The 13,682-nt window shown below is 41.4% G+C and overlaps 1 protein-coding gene across 4 annotated transcripts in view; it reads right to left on the reverse strand.

Moving 5' to 3' along the window:
* EBF1 (EBF transcription factor 1) overlaps window positions 1-13,682 on the reverse strand; it is a 490,083-nt gene that overhangs the window by 59,943 nt on the left and 416,458 nt on the right. The window lies entirely within an intron of this gene.

Consider the following 13,682-nt stretch of genomic DNA (forward strand, 5'->3'; position numbering starts at 1 on the left):
CAAATAGTCTTTAAATATGCAAATTGTCTCTTCAGAGAAGAAAAGGACTAGAACTCTAGTGCCAGCTATTGGAAGCAGCAATCCTAAATGTCAGCAATTCTAAACCAGAATCTCAATTTGCAGACACGGTGTTTCGGGTTGTTGCCCCTCATCAGTGCAAAATGTGAGATCTGATTTGACTATGTGAGAGGCTCTGGACTTCATGCCAGGCATGGCTTGCCAATCTTCACAAGTAGAAATATTACCCCTTAGACTAAAGTCCAGAGCCTCTCACCAAGCTAAATCAGATCTCATAATTTGCACTGAGGAGGGGCAACACCCCGAAACACTATGTCTGCAAATTGAGATTTTGGTTTGGCTTTTATCCCAAGTCATATTGCAAGGCTTGTTAAATGTCGATATTGACTTTTAGGATTGCTGCTTCCAATATGTGGCACTAGAGTTCTAGTCCTCTTCCTCTTTGAAGAGGTAATTTGCATATTTAATTTCCCAGAGAAGCATGCATGGCCTATAAGTCTCCTCAATCTGACATGCCAGGCTTGTCACTCTCCACAAGGAGCAACAGTACCCCTTAGACTCAAATAGTCTTTAAAAACTTTCTTCCTATTGATTTTAATGGGCTATCCACATTTGTCGAGTTGTTTTTTTCAGATGAGTTTTTGAAAAAAAAAGAAGTAACAGGTCACTTCTTTGATGTGGATTCCTCATGGAAGCTGCTCCAAACATGACAAGTCAAAAGGCTGCAAAAAATACTTGCAAAAAATAGTGAAAAAATAAAACTCTTCAAAAACCTCGTCAAAAACCACATTGATTTCTGATAAGGATTTCTGTAGAAAATCATATTCATTTCCCTTAAAAAAATAAAAATAAAGAATCTCTGGGTGCACATACTCTTAGGGTAAATCCACACAGGCCAGAAATGTTGATTATATTTAAGGATTTGCCCAGGTAAAATTTGCAGCAGATTTGGTTGACTTCAAAAGTGCACGAAAGTCCTGCCAACATGGGGATCTACATGGTTTACAAATAACGGAGGGCGCTATCATTGGTGTTACTCATGCAGTTATTCAGCAAAACGGTAGTGTACCTATGTGGTTTTCAAACACATAGCTGGTGCACCGTGTGAACACAGTCTTACTGTAGCAGATGAACTTTAGCCATATTGATGGAGAATTTTCCCACCAAATAACTGACCTGAGATTTTTTTTGTTGTTGTGGATTTTCCCCATTGAAAAAAAAATCTAAAATTAAATCCACCAGTAATGTAATATTGCAGATTTTGATGCAGATGACCCGCGTGTCCACAGCAAAATGCACATATTAAATTAGTAACCAATTTTTTGCTGCAGATTTTGCTGTGAATTTTTGCAACGTCACTCAGGCTATGTAGAAATCTATTGCCCCTGCCTCTTCTCCGCTCTCTCTGTTAGGAGTTGTTCATACATAAGATTATCTCATACGAGTGTTTTTTACGGATAGCCATTGTAGCTATGATATTATATGGGGATGTGCACATGTCCGTGATTTTCCTCGGATAAAGTGGTCCTTGCAAAATCGCGGAAACATGTCCGATTTTGATCCTCATGTTGGATCAGAATAGGCAATGCAAGTCTCTGGGTCCTTAATAAAATCATACAACACTCGGACGACATCAGAGTGTTGTCCGATTTTCACAGTCTGTTACATAGGAAAAGAATAGAGAATTTTTTTTCCCTTTTCATGTACGAGAAAAACTGATGCCGCTCGAACTAAACTTGGATGAAACTCTGACCAAAAATCACTGACGAAACTCGGTGAGGTTTCTTGTACGTGTAAGAAACAGTTGTCTGATTGAAACCTTAGGGAAGAGTTAGACGGCCGTGTAACTCGAACAAGGATCGCAACGCAATGCTCGGACTGGCCGTCGGCTCTCTCGACCAGAGCGTGTAACTCGGACGAGGATCACAACACAATGCTCGGACTGGCCGTCGGCTCTCTTGACCCGAACGTGTAATTCGGATGAGGATCACAATGCAATGCTCGGACTGGCCATCAGCTCTCTCGACCCGAGCGTGTAACCCGGACGAGGATCGCAACGTAATGCTCGGACTGGACATCAGCTCTCTTGACCCAAGCATGTAACTCAGATGAAGAGTGCAACGCAATGCTCGGACTGGCCGTCGGCTCTCTTGACCCGAACGTGTAATTTGGATGAGGATCACAATGCAGTGCTCGGAATGGCCTTCAGCTCTCTCGACCCGAGCGTGTAACCCGGACGAGGATCGCAACGCAATGCTCGGACTGGACATCAGCTCTTTTGACCCAAGCATGTAACTCGGATGAGGATCGCAACGCAATGCTCGGACTGGCAGTCGGTTCTCTTGACCCGAGTGTGTAACTCGGACAAGGATCGCAATGCAGTGCTCAGACTGGCCATCGGCTCTCTCGACCCGGGCGTGTAACTCGGATGAGGATCGCAACGCAACGCTCAGACTGGCACTTGGCTCTCTCGACCCGAGCGTGACAGCTGTATAGAAATACAAGCTGTCATGCTCAGGTCAGGAGACCTGCCGGCTAGTCCATTGCGTTGCGATCCTCGTCTTACTCTTCCCTTACACTGGATTCCAGGCATGGGTAAACTGGACATCCATTTCTGTCCACAAAACCACAGTAGCCACACTGAAGCTACTGTATATGACCGTGGAAGTGTTGAAGTTCTCTTTAAGAAGTAATGACTATAATCCGTAATGTTCCAGCGCAGCGCTCTGCCTTCCAGGAGCATAAAGCAGCATTTCTCCAGGACAATAGGAACGTAGGAGTTATTGCCGCCTCTGTTGGCATGAAGAGGATCTGTGTCACTGACAGCTGATAGAGATCATTTAACTCATCTACTATTAAACATGATTCCCGGGATTGGCGCACTCATCCAGTCGCTTTCCCTCCCCGCATTTGTCCATCTATTAAACAACACAAGAGCTTCAATGAATTCAGCTCTGTGGAATGTAAAAAGGGATTATTAGTGAAATTGTGTGAGATTCTAATTGACCCTGCGGTAATGGAAGGCGTTGTAATATCCCTCCCCAATCTCACTGCCCCCACTCCACCGACAGGTAGAGAATTCTCCGTATTTTTTATTTTTTTTATTTTAAAAGGACATTTAAATTGAAAGAGACTGAGTGCAAGAGCGTAATTACACCAATAAAATCCTTTAACTTGTCAACGTGAAAATCTAAATGGCGATCAATCATTTCTGCGAAAGAAATAATCCTTAAAGTCGTCTGATTGACAGCTCATACTTTCATATGTAAAAAGAAATAAAAAAAAAGAGTTAAAAAAAAAAAAGAATGAAAGCGAGGAATATAGAAAAAAAAAATGAAACAAAAAAAAAAAAAAGCATCTCTAGTAAAGTGGCCACAAATCCATTTACAGAATACAATACTTCACACAGGTGAGTAAAAAGCCAATAATTACTTCAGTGAATGCACAGCCATCAAGATAAGTACAGAAAACTTGGCAAAACTTTTTTTTTTTTTTGTATTTTTTTTTTGTTTTTACATTAAATGGTTTTGAAACATTTACTATGGATTAACACAACAGCAACGAGTTGAAGTTGGCCGAAGAAGCGTAGATTTGTTTTTTTTTGTGTGGGCTGATGTGTTATCCTTTCATTTTGGTGGGCTCTAGTGATATCACTGCAATTTACAAAGAACGAGTTGAATTTTTTCTTAACGTGTTAAAAATCACAAAAGAAAATAAAAAAATTTGAAGGTCACTTTATGCCTACACAGCCTGAAAATAAAAATATATCTAGCTAGGGCATCCACAGGATATGCAGAAATTGTCTGATAGATGCACAGCACTGGGAAGTGGCTGCGCATCCATAGCTCTCTCTGTCCACCTCAATAGGAGTTCCAAAAATTGCCAAATACGCTTGTCCAAGATGGGAATACCTCTTTAACAACTTATCAACGTCCACTGTACATCACATGCAGGGTCAGAGTCTATGGAGCGGGCTCAGGTGATGAGTCCGCACCATACCTTGCAGATTATTTAACATATCCAGTTCTTGCCTTGAAAAGTTTGTCCACTACTTATTCTTTAGTATAGGTCATCAATATTTGATCAGCCGGGGTCCGACACCCAACACCCCCATCGTAGAAATCTTCTCGGTGTTGGCAGTGGCTACCACTAGCCGTAACTGCTCTATTGCGGAGCTGATCCGTCTTCTGATAGTGGCCGCGGCAGGGTATTACACATCCGCCTCCTACTGATTTGAATAGAAGGCGGATATGTAGTATCCTGCTGAGGAAGCTATCAGAAGAAGGAGCAGATCCGCAATTGAGCAGTTCCGACCATCGGCCACTGCCGCCGACACCAAGAATGGCTGATCGGCGGGGGTGCCAGTTGTTGGACCCCAGCCAATCAGGCATTAATGACCTATCATCAATGAAAAAGTAGTGGACAACCTCTTTAAAGCAAAAAAAAAATTGAAACGCCAGAATTGTCGTTTCTCAGGCACCTTTCCTCTCCCAAAAAATGAAATAAAAAGTGATCTAAACATTGCATACTCAAAAACAAAATCAATACAACCGTGAGCTCATCATGCGAACAACAAGTCCTCTATTAACGGAAAAATAACAAAAAGTTAGGGCTCGTGGAAAAAGAGGAGGAAAAAAATTAACGTTCAAAAGTGAAAATTGGCTGCAGCAGAAGAGGTAAGGGACTCTTGGGTCAATTCCCCACCCTTTGATGGCTGACAGTGCTGATCTTCTGGGAGCTCAGTAGTCCTCGCTGCCCAGTTGCAAAGGCGATGAGACCGCCCAGGGTTGTACCCCCTTTTCTCTACAGATTCTTCAATATATCAATACTTTTTTTTCTTGAGTACATAAGTGAAAAAAAATGGTGTCACCTTTTAGTGTGAATTCATAACTCACTCTCAGCATGCAGAATTTGCCTCCGAGAATTGGATGGCTCTCGCCCATTCAAGTCCAAGGGTCCATGAAGAAAACAGGACCACACTCGGATGACATTGGTTTTCATGGGTTGACATAAAGGAGAAGGTGGAGAATTTGTTTCTCTCCACCTCCGAGAAAATTGATTCCACTCCGATCAAACTCTGATCCGAGTGTGATTAGCATAATCGGACCATTTTTCTCGGATGGAGAGAAATCGGTGGTGTGACCCTAGCCTAACCAAACTGTATGAACCCTTCGGGATGGTTCACTGCCTGCGCTCATCAAAAAAGATATGGGGCCAACCCAGGGTTGGACTGGCCCACCAGGATTCTCCGGTGGGCCCTGACTTCTTCTTCAGGAGAGTTCATAGTGCAAACCTTGCAGCTGTTATGGGGCTCTTGAGTGGGGGAGAAAGGTGGGCCCTCAGAATCAAATCTTCTGGTGGGCCCAATGTTCTTCAGTCTGACATTGGGCCAACCTGATCGTCTACACCCAAATTATCTGAAGAAGCTCCCTCTATGGTAGTAGGTATTACATATATGACTATGGGGGGTATATACGGAAGACATTATCTATGTTATTTGTGTGGGGGTATATACCAAGTGAATGGTTTTCCCAAAGCCAAACTTTCCTGTGATATAGACCCATAACAGGCAAATTCCGAAAAAAGACGGTGAGAAGCTGCAGTACAAAATTACGACACAGTTGAAGTGTTTCTCTCTTGGAAACTGCAATAGTTAATTATATTTTAGACAATATTACTTGTTTCTTCTTCCAAAATACACATCGTATTGTTCCCATTGATTGCCGCTAAAGCCACTTAGGGGATTCAGAGAAAACAACCACATTTTGTAGCCATTATTTCCTTCAGAAACTACAAAAGTGATATGTAGAAAAAAAACAAAAACCCTGAACCCATCAGTCGATGATTATGTTGGCATTTGATAACTGGAAAATGATGGTGGGGAGGGGGACAATTTTACTCTAAGTCAATTTTAACAGAATAAAAAGTAAGGCCTCCCCCTTCCTCACATAAAAAGAAAGTTTTGCTGTTAAGTTTCAGAATCCATATTGAGTACGGTATATACCTGGAGATAAGTGAGCTGAATACTCAGGAGGAACAGGGGAGTCTTTGGAGAGATCAACGAGCAATCATATGGGAGCGTCTTCTGTGTCATAAAATGCGACAGCGCTGCAATCTGAGAATACGGAGTGTATCTATCCGGTAATGTGCTCACTGCGCTGGGAATAGAGCAATCGTTTGCCACTTACACTGGGATTTGATTTAAGTTACTGCTGGAAATATCTATTATCAACTATCCATGTATCTATTATCTATCTATTATCCATCTAACTATCATCTATCTATCAATCAATCTATCAATCAATCTATTTATTATCAACTATCTATCTATTATCTATTATCAACTATCTATCTATCATCTATCTATTATCTATCTATCTATCATCTATCTATTATCTATCTATCTTCTATCTATCTATCATCTATCTATTTTCTGTCTATTATTTATCATATATTTATCATCTATTATCTATCTATCTATCTATTATCTATCTATATATTCTCTGTCTATCATCTATTTATTATCTACCATCTATTTATCAATTATTTATCTATCTCTCTTTATATCTATCTTTCTCACATCTATCTATTTTTTATCTATTATCTATCTATCCATCTATAGTATTTATCTATCTATCTATTATCTATCTATCTATCTATCTACTGTATCTATCCGTCTATCTATTATCTATCTATCTATCTATCTTTTTACTATTATCCATTTTCAATACATCTGTTTATTTGCGCAATCTACTCTATCTTATATACAGTATAAATCATGTATTATCTGTCCATATTTTCTTATCTATTCATCTGTTTGTCTATCTATCTACAATCCATAGAGGATTTATAGGGAATCAACCTGTAAATCTTCTCAGAACCCTCCTAAGCCATCTATATGGACATGTAGGTCATAGAAAGCTGAATAAAATGATACCTTGATATCTGCGATCCGATGTCCTATTCCACAAATGTCTTAATATGTAAAGGAGCTGTTAAGATCTATGGGCCAGACATAGATCTCCCTGAGACTCAGCCTCCAGAACTTACTTTACATGAAAGGAGGAGTTACCAGTGTGAGATAGGTAATGACTGATAGTCTGATCTACATGCCTCACACTGATAACTCCCCCTTTCATTTAAAATTAGGCAGATTCTCAGGGAGATCTATGTCTGACCCATAGATCTTAACAGCTTATTTACATATTAAGAAAAACGTGGATTTCTTGGGATTAAGACGTCGGATCTCAGATATCAAGGTATCATTTTATTCAGCTTCCTATGACCTACATGTCCATATGGATGGCTTAGGAGGATTCACCCTACTGACAGATTCCCTTTAAATCTTCATTACTGCCATGTAGACTATACTTATAAAATGTAGGTACTGAGCGTACAGATTGCCATGTGTCTCCACCAGCCACAACAAGGCGCACCATCTATCTATCTATCTATCTATCTATCTATCTATCTATCTATCTATCTATCTATTTCTATAAGGTTAAGTCTGTCTCCCCAGTCATAGTCCTCTCCGCAGTCACATTTCCTCTTGTAATTGTTCATCACGATTCTGTCTGGGAGTTGTGACAACGACGGTTATCAGGGACAGGAGTGGAGATGCATGGAGCGTGTGTGATAAACAGGTTTGCGTCCCTCGTACCCCGGCGAGCTCTCTGACACTACTTTTATCATCTCGTTTGTGCTCCGAATGAGCTGAGAGCAGCAATTGCCAGAAAACAGGCAGGCGATAAAGAGCATTGATTTAACACATCTTGTTTTCAATCATGCTCCGATTTTCGTAACTTGCGTTTCTCCTGTTCTCTGCCTCGTTGCTTTTATCTGACGAGCTCAGCCCTTCTCACTGGGAATGAAAAGGTCGCCCAATAAGACATGGTTTGCTGAAACCAGAACGCTCGGCAGGGAAAGTATTTTAGATAAACACTGTCAGACAGAAAGGGGGTGAATTGCAGCAGCACAATTGCTGAGCGACAATACATATTACTCTGTTCTGAGCGGGTAACAAGCCTGTGATGGTTTCCTGCTCCCAGCAAGGCGTACAGTCCCCTGAAAGATTATCTACAGAATAAATGTATTTTCTGGTTACAGTTCCACCTCTGAAGATATAACACCTTGTATTCTCTCCTTGCAACAATATAACTTTCTTCTGTTACCATGTAATAATAGTTTCTAATGCAATAATGCAGGAAAAAAAGTCTAAAACATAATTGATTTTACATTACAAACTGCATAAATTATTAAATAGATTTTAGACTTGATAAGTCGGGTGTACTTACTTAAAAAAAAACAACAACAAAGAAAAACACTACATCTCCACATATTTAGCATGATTTGACAACTTCCTCAGTGTTCCTCCTCTCTGCTGCTAAATATCAACCTACCTTGCATATTTGACAAATTCCTCAGTGACCCTCCTCCATGCTCCTCTCACCTAGTCTGATTGAGAGCTCTGCAGTGTCCTTCCTCTCTGATGCTGCTGTTGAATCTCTGCTTACTATGCCTAATTGACAGCTCCTCAGTGTCCCTCTTCCTTGCTGATGCTGAATGTTTCCAAAATAGCCTGACTGGCAACTTCCTCAGTGTTCCTCCTCTCTGCTGCTAAATATCAACCTACCATACATATTTGACAAGTTCCTCAGTGACCCTTCTCCCTGCTGCTGAATCTCCACCCACAAAGCCTATCTGACAAATTCCTCAGTGACCCTCCTCCATGCTCCTCTCACCTAGTCTGATTGAGAGCTCTGCAGTGTCCTTCCTCTCTGATGCTGCTGTTGAATCTCTGCTTACTATACCTAATTGGCAGCTCCTCAGCATCCCTCTTCCTTGCTGATGCTGAATCTTTCCCACCTAGCCTGATTGACAAGTTCCTCAGTGCCATGCCATCCTTTTGTTGCTCAGTCTGTGCCAATCTGGCCTAATTGACATGCTCCTCAGTGTTACTCCTTGCTGCTGAATCACTGCCCATCAACCTTAATGGACAAGGACCTCAATTACTTTTTACCCCCTGTTGCTGCTGAATCTCCCCCCACCTAACTTGATTGACAGCTACTAAATGTCCTTCCTCCCTGCTGCTGCTGCTGAATCTCTGCCCACCGGGTCTGATTTACAGCTCCTCAGTGTCCTTCCTCCCTTCCGTTAAATCTCCAATTACCTAGCCTAATTGAAAAGCTCCCTAGTGTCCCGCCTCCCTGCTGCTGAGACCTCACACTGCTCAGAACAAGCTGCATCTGTCATACAGGCTGGGTGAGCGGAGACTGGATACACCTCATTTTATGAGCCTTCTCACGCTCATTTTAATATCAGGATTATAAAGCAATTTCCACAAGGATTTTCAAGGTAAGTCCAAGAGCCTCTTCAGGACTAAAGATCTATTTAAGAATGTATACAAATTTGTATGATTAGGTGACAGATCTGTTCTAAAGAGGTTGTCAGTCTAGAAAAGACATTTCGATATACTCTTTTAATGAATTCTGAGTTAGTAGATTCTCTGTTTTGGGTCCCCATCTCTTGACCAGAGGTTGCAAATAGCGTCTCTCTCTGGAGGACCTGACCTGTCTCGCATTAAACAAAAAAAAAACATTATTGTGGATGGGCACTGTATAATACTTCATTTCTCCTGTTGTGGCGCTGTAAGAAAATTATACATTTACTGACAAGTTTTAGCCGAGTTCCAGCTGATTTATGGGGAAACTGGAATCTGACTATTGTCCAAAGACCTTTTAAACAAATAGGTATAGTCCAATGCAGAGGATTCCTTAAAGGGAATCTGTCAGCAGGTTTTTGCTATTTAATCTGAGAGCCACATGATATAAGGGCAGATACCCTGATTCAGTGATGTGTCACTTTCTAGATCACTTGTAGTTTCAATATAATCACTGTTTGATCAGCAGCAGATTATCACTAGAGAATTAGATGTCTTGTGGCAGGTAGCCCTCCTGCTCTGTATAACTCCGCCTCCACTACTGATTGGCAGCTTTCTGCCTATGCACATGATATACAGAAAACTGCCAATCAGTGGTGTGGGCGGGGTTATATACAGCTCAGCATTCAGAGAACTTATAGATCTGCAGGAGAGAAAACAGTTATTTTATCAAGACTACACCAAGCAGATCGGCAAGTGATACATCACTGGACTCTGGGTCTCTACTCCTACATTATGCTGCTCTCTGGTAACAGATTCTCTTTAAAGGTCAGTGCTTTAATTGCTTGTACAGACATTAATTAACCAGGCGGAAACATCTCCAATGTCTTATCTGCAAGAAGTTGTGCTTCCATTTGGTGACATCAATCCAAATTGACTTGGCTGTTGATTGTTGTTAGGGTTGTGATAATGACGTCGTTTGGGCATTGTTGATCCCCACAGTTATGATTATTTTCTCAAAAGGGTGCACCATTGGCTTCTTGTCTTTTTGTAGATGATCATATTCCCTGTCATGTCCCATGAGTTAGGAATCATACAGACAGCATTGAATTATCATTGTGTTGTTATGATGCCTTGCAATAGGGTTTGCCCCTTTTAGAAGTTTGTCCTACCTCTCTCCATGTGACTCTGATGTAGCTCTGATGTCAGTAACCCCTCCCTTCTTCCTCATTTTTCTTCCTCATTCACTGTTTGTCAGCCATCTTAGGAGTTACTGCTCTAGCTCAGAAAAGTCTTTTTTTACCTACTGTATTTGTGCATATTAACAAGAATTCAGCTGGAAAATAAATCTTCTGGAATCTCCATACGTGCCTCCTGCAGTCGAGTTCAAGCTATTTGATGAAATGCTACGTGTGTAACTGTACACAGAGGCAGTCTAGAAACTGTCTCTCAAGCGCCCAACACTTGCAGCCTAGTTATGGAGTCAGAAGATTCCCTTCTACTATGTTATGCTAGAGTAGCAATTCACTCGGGATAATATGTAAAGCTAAAAAACTGCAACCGACCCTGCCGGTTCCTGTACAGACTGGAGATCCTGACCCTGCAGTCCCTAGTGGTTCCTGCATGAGCTGAGATAGACCTAACCACAGACTAAAAGATGGCAACTCGGACCTATGCTGCTTGAAAAGCTGTCAAGCACTTCACATTTCTCCTAAAGAACCGGAGGGCAGAGCAGAGTGCAAATTACCTACAGAAGGGAAAGTGTGCTGAAAAAGGAAAATATCCCAGAGTGAATAAAATAAACCACGATATACAGAATAAAGAATATAGTATGTACTGTTAGAGAATATGCCGCCTACTTCTTAAAAAGAAACAAGATATGTACAGAGTACAGAACAGGAACAGCAAAGAGATAAACCCTAGCTGGAATTTCACTGACTTGCTTTAAGCTTCAGCAGAATGACAGAACATCCAAAAGAAACTATCACCAGCAGGAAATGCCAGCAAGGGGATAAAATATAAAGCCGCACCCGAAAGGTGATAGAGCAGACAAATGAAAACACTTATGTTATGCTAAACAAACTGCAGCCAGGATAGCAGAACCTAAACACCCGTAGAAAAGGTGTGTCTGCTGGGGGTTCGGCGGACAGAGAAGGCAACCACAAAACACAAGCTCAAGGGTTCGAACCCAGGAGCATGATTTATTTCATGATGACAACCCCAATTACAAATGAAGCCAGCCCAGCGATCCACTGATCCTTATGGTCTGGCTTAAAAAAACCTCTAGTGATCAGCTTTAGAAGAAATGTATTACATGGTGGCCATTGAAAAACCCAGACAATTAGGCACTACCCTTCCCTACACCCTTTCTGTGGTTGTCAGTGCATATTTGGAGTGTCATAACAATGGCTATAGGGCAACTGATTGCAAACCACTGGTATCAAGGCCACATCTGCCATGGGGCAAGTTGAACATCTTTCCGCAGGCAGCAGGACAGATAAGAGCTGCCGAGTGAGAGCTTTTCCATAGCTGCAATGGAAGACGGCAGCTCTGAGCGTCTTCTCACAGTACTGCTACATCTCGTTGTACTCAATATCGTGTAGGAACGTCATGTGCAGCCTTGGCGGCTATCAATGAGATTATTAATGGTCATCTGAGAAATGTTCTGTGCGCTGAATGTACTTGGGCAAATCATCAAGATCCGCTGCTGGCAGCAAATTTGCAATTGTCGACCAATGACGTCCCAAATGTGCTCGATGGCAGACAAATCCAGAGATGCTGCAGCCATGGTAGCACGTTTAGGCCATGCAGACTGCTCACAGTAGCACGATCGTCATACGGCCTGGCGTTGTCATGTTGAAAAACGACTCTTGGGACAATTTGTAGAAATGGCCGTACCAATGGTTTCACGACCAAATCAACGCTGAGTTGTTAGTGTACCTGGAATGAAGACTAGAGGGGTCCGACTTCCATATATTATGCCACTCCACACCATAATCCCAGGATTAGGACCAGTGTGACATTCCCTTGTGAATGTCTATTCAGGTGTTGCCCACGTGGTCTACAGATGGAGACTGTAGACTGGAATGGAGCAGTGGAGGTTGGAATGGAGGTCTATTCTCTTCAACAATGAGTTACACTTTTGTGTCTTGGACGCAACGATAACCAGACATTGGTGTTGTAATTTGAATGCTGAAGAACGTAGCTATACATGTATTTTTCCTTTATGTATATATGTATACATGCGCTATGTGTAATATACAGTGGTCCGATTCATCATTTTTTTAAGTCAAATTCTTTTTTGACTTGTCTTGCACAAAATTTATAAAAATGGCTAACACAATTTATGAAATTTGCTCAAAGGCCTAAGTTGTCTTTTTTTTTCAGCCTTCAATTGTTTTTGTGACAAATTAAAAACCGCCGGTCTTGATCAATCGGGGTTGTTTATGTAAAAATCAGAAAACTAACTAAAGGAAAAAAGACAACTTGAAAAAAGGCGCAAATCATTTAACAAATTTGTTACAAATTTTTGGTTATTGGGGGTCCCTAGTCTAGATTTTGCATTGGGGCCTATGTAAATACTTTTATGACCAAAAATGACAAAAGTACTCTCGGAGTGATACCTTTATTGGCTAACCAGAAAAAAAAATATATATATATGCAAGCTTTCAGAGCACACAGGCTCCTTCTTCAGGCGTATATCGCCTGGAGAAGGAGCCTCTGTGCTCTGAAAGCTTGCATATACATATTTTTTGGGGGCTAGCCAATAAAGGTATCACTCCGAGAGTACTTTTGTCATTTTTGGGCATAAAAGTATTTACAACGAGCATTGGGACCTAGGAATTTTGTGTTTCATCCGATTTTGCCACAAATCAGGGGCCAAATCTGCATGTTTTCCATGAATATTTTATTGTGGATTTGTTCTGGATTTGACCACAGGTCAATATCTATGATTTTTCTTGGCGGCGTGTTGATGACATTTTAACAATTCTCATCCACTTTGCTGCTACTGTAATGCAGGGTTTTTACTCTCGCAAATCCGGTAACACCATTTACATTACATTATTATAGTGAAACCTAATCTATGCCACTCCAAAAAATGTAAGGTACAGTTCAGCTCTGCTATATTATAAGAATGTATTTGCAATAAGCCCCCGGTCTATCCTGACAACAGCTATGTGGTCTCCTGTCCCCCACCCCTCCTTCCTAGTCCTCCAGGACTGGTGATATATAATGGTCTAATGTCGGAGCCTCTGTAACTCGGGGAAGCATCTTCCACAGTTTC

The sequence above is a fragment of the Phyllobates terribilis genome, unplaced genomic scaffold (genome assembly GCF_046119375.1).
Source record: "Phyllobates terribilis strain yellow unplaced genomic scaffold, ASM4611937v1 Scaffold_10__3_contigs__length_209671492, whole genome shotgun sequence".
NCBI lineage: Eukaryota > Metazoa > Chordata > Amphibia > Anura > Dendrobatidae > Phyllobates > Phyllobates terribilis.